This window comes from Mus musculus, chromosome 8 (genome assembly GCF_000001635.26).
Source record: "Mus musculus strain C57BL/6J chromosome 8, GRCm38.p6 C57BL/6J".
Taxonomy (NCBI): Eukaryota; Metazoa; Chordata; class Mammalia; order Rodentia; family Muridae; genus Mus; species Mus musculus.
Genome location: NC_000074.6, coordinates 91,201,066 through 91,209,967, shown reverse-complemented (window position 1 = coordinate 91,209,967; position 8,902 = coordinate 91,201,066).

Sequence of the window (8,902 nt, the reverse complement as noted above, 5' to 3'; positions counted from 1 at the left end):
AAGCTTTTCAGAGGATGGAAAATTGCAAAAGCAAACAGCGGCTTGAATTCAACAGAACATTGCATTACAACATTCCTCCTGCATCAAGTAAGAGTAAACCTTTGCACAGGGCGTGAAATCACAAATCAGGAATCTTAAAACTCAAGTGGAAGTTGAAAACCTTGGATTTCTAAGGTGGGGAATTGACTTTAGGAAAGAATTTGAAGAAAAAAAATTAACTCTGAAGTAAAGTTACAAGATACCTCAGAGGGGAAAAAAATACAGCTAAATGTAGACTGAGAAAAGGTAGTGGGTAGAAGGAAAGAGACGAGAGACTGGCAGAAAATAAAGTAGAGATCAGTGAAAAAGCAGGCAGATAGACCCAGAGGAAAAGTGGGACCAGAGATACTGATAATAAAATACAGCGATTCTGAGCTAACATGAAAGCGCTAATAGGACAGTGCCCCTGCAAGAAAGAGCTGCCCAGCAGGTAGGAAAAATTGCTTCCAAGCATTCAGCTTTGAAAAACCTGAGCAGTTATCCAAGTAAAACCACTCAAAATTACAGCAAAAGAAAGCAATCCTCTAGTGTTCTAGGCAGGAGGGGGAGCTTACATGAAGAGACGAAATCAGATAAACATGAGAGCTCTCCGGAGCAAAGATGCAAAGCAGACAGTGGTGAAGAAGCCTGTCACAAAGCTGAGAGGACATGCCAAGAGCTCCTACTCCACCAGCCGTCCAATATTAGGGGTCTAGGGAGGTGGCTTTCACTGCAGTGACATTGACATGACATAAAACTGCCTATGTGAAAGTGAACAGTTTGGTGGCATTAGTTCATTCACAGTGTCATACAACCACGTCTTTCTACTTTGCAAACATTTCCATCACTCCACAAGAAAATATTCATTTACTCCCTAGTGCCTACTGTCAGTTTCGGGTCCACCTGTTTTGTTTTGTTTTGTTTTGTTTTGTTGTTGTTGTTGTTTCTATGAGTTTACCTATTCTAGGTATTTTGTGCTAATGGGTCTTATATACCCAACTTCTTACATGTCTTCAGGGTGCATCCATGTTGTAACATGTATCAGTACATTATTATTGTTAATGGCTTAGTACTGTTTTCTATCCATCAGCGGATGGATAGACAGCTGAGACATCTGGGCTGTCTCTGCCTTTTGTGCATTGTGAATAGTACTGCTATGAACATTTAGGTAGGAGTGTCTATTTGTTTGAATTCAACTCTTTGAGGTATACATATAGAAATGGATTTTCTCAGCCATGTGATAATTTTATGCCTACCTCAATCTATTTCCACATCCTTGGAACCGTTTCCTAGCACATGGCCGGCAAGTGCAAGAGTCCCGGCTTCCAGTGTGAAGCAGTGTCTCCTGTGGCTTAGCACCAACTAATGGTGCAAAGCATCTTTTCATGTGCTTGTTTATAGAACAGCTTAAACATTAAAAATGGGGGAATATTATACTAATGGTGCCCTCTCTGAGAATTTACCAGAAGACAGTCTTCAGCTAAATAATATGCAAGTGAAGAGCCTTAAGGGAGAAGCCAGGAACAGCGACTTCCAACCAAAGATGTCAGGCAGACCAGAGCTATACATAAGAATTAGAGGAAATGTTTATTCTCGTGCTCTGAGAAAGTACACATTTTTTTTTAAGCTACAGGAAGAGGGAAAATACAAACGTAGAATACATTAATTTGACCATAGATAATGAATGAGTCAGTGGTATCATTCGAGGTAGGTAAAACACACAGGTGGGAAAGGGAAGAAAGGAAGACCATGTAACCAAGTCAGTGGGAAACAACCACCTAAGCGAACCAGGCAGGCTTGCTGATCACCAAAAGCTTGCTTTAACAGACACGGAGGCAGAGACTAGAGAGTGGATAAATAGAACATGCATGGTAAATATATGCAAGCAATAAGACTGAGAACAAGCTTTAATTCAGCAATAAATTTAAATCATCTTAGCACACTTTAGAAACAACCTTTCAGTTTGACTCACTTGGCAGAACTCAGCCCTTCATTGTGAAGGGGTGCCTCTAAAAGATAACAAATCAAAGGGGTGGCAGAGCACTGGGCAGAAGCACAGTGGGGAAGACCCTGGTATCTCACAAGATAGACACCATTGATAAGAAGGCCGCCTAACAAATGCTCTCTGAGTCTAAGGGCCGTAATTCACAGCAAAGACCACAGCAACAGACTACATGAAGCACAAATACAGGGCAAAGTGGGGGAAGCTCCAGAACATTCATTAATTAGAGCCATGGCCAAGTCCTCTCTGTTCAGGACAGGGCAAGTAGGGAGGAGGAGGAGGAGGAAGAGGAGGAAGAGGAGGGAGAAGAAGGCAAAAGCATAAGCATTATAATCCTTAAGCAGACCTTATAAATACATATTGAACTTTTCAGCCTTATAAAACAGAAAGTATCCTTTTTTCTAAGTGCTTGGGAACATTTATGGAAATTGGTCCTATATGAGGTACCAGGAAAAGTTTAATAAGTTCTACCAAGAATATATAAAATCAAGAACACTGTCTTATCACAATTCAACAAAATTGGAAATACATTTTTTCAAGAGGAGGATGTTTTTCCACATGAATGTTTTTAAATTATTGAACAGCTCATGGAAACAAAAGTGACCCTAAATAACCAAAGCAGGCCTACGCAGCAAGAGCGAGCTGATCGTGTCAGGCTACGGAGCTGTAAACGCAAAACAGCATGGTACTCGCTCAAAAAAAGACGAGTGGAAAAAAAAAAAGACGAGTGAACCAGCAGAATAGAACTGAGAGCAGAGATAATCCCGCACAGCTATTGACATATAATAATGACAACTTTCTAAAACAACAAGCATTAGAAAAAGATAATCTCTTCAACAAAAGATGTTGGGAAACTGGATTTCTGCCTAAGAAGATAGATCCCTTTCTCTCACCAGAGCCAAAGTCAAAATCTAAGACCTGGAACTGCAAAACTGCTGGAGAAAAACAGACAATACTCTTAAAGATGTAGGCAAGGAGCTTCGGTCAAAGAATTCAGCAGAAGAAATAATCCGAAGAATTGACAAGTGAAGCAGTGTGAAGTTAAAAGGCTTCTCTGGAGCAGCGGAGGCAATCAGGAGAGGAAACAAGAGCCTAGGGGATAGAAACAGGTGTTTGCTGACCATACAGCTGACAGAGATAACATCTAGGCTATGGAAGGAACCCAACAGTTAAATCCCCAAAGAAGAGGTCATCTCATCAGTAAACAGGCAAAAGAATTGAACTCACAGTTCTCAAAAAAAAAAGGAAGAAATACAAAAGGCAATAACTATTTGGAAAATCCCAACATTCTTAGTCAGCTACAGTATACTTATATATAAAAATAAGTAAATCTTTTTAAAAGTGTAGACAATATAGTATATTTCCACATGATAGAATTTTATTCAGCCATAGAGAAGAGTGAAATTATGTCATTTGCAGGAAAGTAAGTAGAATTGGGAACCATCATGTAAACAAAGTAAGCCAGACTCAGGAAGACAAATACTGTGTGTTTCCTCTCATGTGTAAAATCCAGTGGTTGGTGTGTGCGTGTGTGTGTGTGTGTGTGTGTGTGTGTGTGTGTGTGTGTGTGTGTGTGTGTGTAATGGAACATGAATGTTACAAATTTGAGGAGAGGAAGGGGACCAGCAAGTGGGAAATGGAGATGAGAGTTGGGGAGAGGGACTATGAACTAGGTACATGACACACGTGTGTGGGAACATCACAATACAGCCCATTATCTGTGTGTTAACTAAAGAATGAAAGTCACAGGACATTCAGGACAAGGCCCATGTGCTGCACAGGCCGTGGCTGTCACTGACCTCACCATGACTGTGCACTGAACCTTCACTGTCCCTCTTCTAGTGGCTGTCACACAGCTCATGTGCTGGCTGAACCGATGAGGCTGTGTAGGTGCTTGACTTGAAATCCAATGAGCGCCTCACTTCACAGAGCACAAGCGCTCTGCAGAGTGTGACCTGTCCTTCACACTTTGCCAGGTTCTCCTCAGTTTCCCACCGGGCCTCTTTTGTACCTGTTACTAATGTGAACAGGAATTTTGCTTGCAATTTATTTTCAAATTAGTCAATAACGTATGTATTTTTTAAAATATCAACCTTCTGTTTAAAGAGGAAACATAAAGGAAAACATTACCATTTTTGGTAAGTGATTTGACAAGTGCTGCCCCTCAGAGTCCTAAAGGAACAAGTAAAAGACAAAGGCCACATCACATGTGGATAAAAACTAGACTCAATGTGCGGTGTAAAGCAAGCCAAACTCCAATTTCAAACGCCAGAAAGTGAAGAAAACATAAATATTACAAATGGGAGAAGAATAAAAACAGAAATTAATTGGATTAAAACTCAAGTTGTACTGGTAACTAAAAAGGTAATGCTTTGTACCAGTTCTCTAGACAGATGTAATCATTATAAAAAGACATGTGGGTACCAATTAAGCATGTGGGCCGGAGATTAGCCAGTGACTGAGGCAGCCTGGGCTAGCAGGTTGTTGCGGCCTGTGCAAATGGCTAATTGTCTACAAAATCCCCTGATCAAAATCATCCTAGTAGAGATGAAAAGTTTAAAAGATCAACTTTCACAGAAGACAAATTTACTATCAGCCTATGAAAGAGAGAGAGAGAGAGAGAGAGAGAGAGAGGGAGGGAGGGAGGGAGGGAGGGAGGGAGGGAGGGAGGGAGGGAGGGAGGGAGGGAGGAAGGAAGGAAGGAAGGAAGGAAGGAAGGAAGGAAGGAAGGAAGGAAGGAAGGAAGGAAGGAAGGAAGGAAGGAACTTGTTTTATTGGGGATTCTAAAGAGCCCTTCAAAATCTAGGTGATTTCAGTGTGCTTCAAAGAGTACCAGAAAAGGGAGGAAACGTCAATAGCCACTGCGTGATGTAAATAAATTTAGAATTGTAAAGGAGATAGTTGGTATTGATAGGCGTCTTGTCAGGATTGGAACCACGACATGGATGAGCCCCCAGGACGTCTGCTAAACACTGGGTTAGGTTAGCTTCCGGCCACCCATGCCTGTGAGGGATGGTCTTGACGGAGAAGGCCCACCTTGTGTAAGTCAACCACTCCACAGATGGGAGCTCAGGCTGAAAGAGAAGAACAGGGATGAGTTGGGCACAAGTACTCGTCACCCAGCTTCACATGCAGAGTGTGGGACAAGCTGTCTCAAGCTCCTACCACCGTGACTCTCTGATGTGACAGAAGAAACCCTTAAACTGTGAGCCAAAGCCACTTCTGCAGCTGTTTTCTCACAAGAAGAGTACCAGTCATGAACAATAAGGACAGGAACATAAAAGATCTGCAATACAACCTCATGGATGAGGAATGCAGTAAAAATCCTAAGTAAAAGAGCAGCAAACAAAATGGAGTGCCACGGGGGCTGGAGGGATGGCTCAGCAGCTAAAAGGACCCGGTTTCGAGTCCCAGCAAGCATGTTATGTCATTCACAACCATTTGTAACTCCAGCTCCAGGAGGATTTAATCTCTCTGTCCTCTTCCAGTACTTGCACATACACACACACTTATAAAAATAGAATAAAAAGAATATCATATTTAAAATATAATGTGCTTAAATGGTGTCTGTTTGAAGAGGGTAAATATGGCATAACTCAGCTCTAGTGACTTCACACATATCCCAAGCTGGCACACCAGAAGTGACATATCAAATAGTCAGAGAAAAATAGACTATTCAATACTGGGGTTGACCATACTGAAAAGGCGTCTAGAGAAAGGTTAATCGGATCCTTCACAAGTCAAAGAACACAAACTCTGGAAACCCTGGAAGAAGCCAGTGCCGGGAGGTACACTTGGAGACGTACCCAAAGGCAGGTGGCATAAATTTGGCTGCATGAAAATGAACATCTTTTTATGACAAAATTAATTAAAATACGAATGAAAAACTTGGAAAAATAGCTTTTAAAAGCAAGAAAACTGCTTATTTTCCTAATGTACAAAGTCCTCCTAGAGAAAGCAAGAAGAAAACCCAGCCCACAGAAAATGGGTGAAAGAGTGAAAATATTTACAGAAAAGCATGCTTCAGTGGGTCGGCAGCCTGAGCACCGTGGTTTTTCTTTGGTTTTTCTCCTTATTTTATTTTATTTCCTTATTATATGTTTTCTTTATTTATATTGCAAAATTTCCCCTTTCCTCATTTCCCCTCTGAATGCCCCCCTATCCCATCCCAATCCCATCACCTCCACACACACCCCCCACCAACCCAACCACTCCTGCTTCCCTATCTTGACATTCCCCATGAGCCTTCACAAGACCAAGGGCTTCTCCTCTCATTGATGTCCCACTAGCCATCCTCTGCTACATATGCTGCTGGAGCCAAGGGTCCCTCCATGTATACCCTTTGGTTGGTGGTTTGGACCCAGGAAGCTCTGGGGGTACTGGTTGGTTCATATTTTTGTTCTTCCTATGGGGCTGCAAACGCCTTCAGCTCCTTGGGTCCTTTCTCTAGCTCCTTCATTGGGGATCCTGTGCTCAGTCCAATGGATGGCTGTGAGCCTCCACCTCTGTATTTGTCAGGCACTGGCTCTGTATTTGTCAGGAGACAGCTATATCAGGCTCCTGTCAGCAAGCACTTGTTGGCATCCACAATAGTGTCTGGTAACTGTATATGGGATGGATCCCCAGTGGGACAGTCACTGAATGGCCTTTCCTTCAGTTTCTGTTCCAAACATTGTCTCAGTATCTCTTCCCATGGGTATTTTGTTCTCCCTTCTAAGAAGGACCAAAGTATCCACCCTGTGGTCTTCCTTCTTCTTGAGCTTCATGTGGTCTGTGAATTGTATCTTGAGTATTCTGAACTTCTGGGCTAATATCCACTTAATTATCAGTGAGTATATACCATGTGTGTTCTTTTGTGATTGAGTTACCTCACTCAGAATGATATTTTCTGGTTCCATTCATTTGCCTAAGAACTTCATGAATTCATTGTTTTTAATAGCTGAGTGGTACTCCATTGTGTATCTGTATCACATTTTCTGTATCCATTCCTCTGTTAAAGGACATCTGGGTTCTTTCCAGCTTCTGGCTATTTTAAATAAGGCTGCTATGACCATAGTGGAGCACGTGTCCTTATTACATGTTGGAGCATCTTCTGGATATATGTCCAGGAGTGGTATATCTGGGTCCTCAGGTAGTACGATGTCCAATTTTCTGAGGAACCGCCAAACTGATTTCCAGAGTGGTTATACCAGCTTGCAATCCCACCAACAATGGAGGAGTGTTCTTTCTCTACATTCTTGACAGCATCTGCTATCACCTGAATTTTTTATCTTAGCCATTCTGTCTGGTGTGAGGTGGAATCTAAGGGTTGTTTTGATTTGCATTTCTCTGATGACTAAGGATGTTGAACATTTCTTAAGGTGCTTCTCAGTCATTTAACACTCCTTGGTTGAGAATTTTTAGTTTAGCTCTGTACCTCATTTTTTAATAGGGGTATTTGATTCTCTGTAGTCTAACTTCTTGAGTTCTTTGTATATATTGGATATTAACCCTCTATCAGATGTAGGGTTGGTAAAGATCTTTTCCCAATCTGTTGGTTGCCGTTTTGTCCTATTGACTGTGTTTTTGCCTTATAAAGCTTTGCAATTTTTGTTACTATAACTAAGCAAGTGAAATATCTGTATGCCAAGAACTTCAAGTCTCTGAAGAAAGAAATCGAAGATCTCAGAAGATGGAAAGATCTCCCATGCTCATGAATTGGTAGGATTAATATAGTAAAAATGACTGTCTTGCTGAAAACAATCTACAGATTCAATGCAATCCCCATCAAAATTACAACTCAATTCTTCACAGAGCTAGAAAGAGCAATTTGCAAATTCATCTGGAATAACAAAAAAATTCAGGATAGCAAAAAACATTCTGAACAATAAAAGAACTTCTGGAGGAATTATCATCCCTGACCTCAAGCTGTACTACAGAATAATTGTGATTTAAAAGAAAAACAAAACTGCATGGTACTGGTACAGTGACAGGCAAGTAGATCCATGGAATAGAATTGAAGACCCAGAAATGAACCCACACACCTATGGTCATTTGATCTTTGACAACGGAACTAAAACCATCCAGTGGAAAAAAAGACAGCATTTTCAACAAGTGGTGCTGGCACAACTGGCGGTCTGCATGTAGAAGAATTCAAATTGATCCATTCTTATCTCCTTGTACAAAGCTCAAGTCCAAGTGGATCCAGCACCTTCACATAAAACCAGAGACACTGAATCTAGTAGAAGAGAAAGTGGGGAAGAGCCTCGAGCACATGGGCACAAGGGAAAATTTCCTGAACAGAACACAAATAGCTTATGCTCTAAAATCAATGGGACCTCATAAAAGAGCACCATGAGGACCCCATAAAAATGACTAGGCAGGAAGAACATAAAGAATGCTTAGAAAAATTAAAATGCCAAGTGAAGGAAGAAGGACACAGTTTTCAGTCCTTTCTTTTATAAGTGCTGGAGAGATGGCACAGTGGTTAAGAGCACCAGCCACTCTTCCCAGGGATCTGGGTTCCACTCCCAGCACACACAAGGCAGCTCATAACCATCTGTGTGACTCCAGTTCCAGGAGACCCAGGTCCCTCTTCTGGCCTTCACAGAAACTACATGCACAGACACTGCATGTAATCATGACCTCAATCCACTCAGGTCAGCTTCGTGCTTAAATCAGAAATGTACTCTTGCATGGTTCTAAAGGCTAAAAGTCCTGACAGTGTCAGTGGGACTCTTGCCCCTGAGGGTACTGGAGCAAGAGCTGCCCCTCACCCTCGCATGATTTCAGTACTTAGCATGCTTCCTGTTGTTAGTCCCCATCACCCCAGTCTGCCTCTTCATCAGTCATTCTCTACTGTGTATGTGTGTGTGTGTTTCCAAACACATCTTGAAATAAACA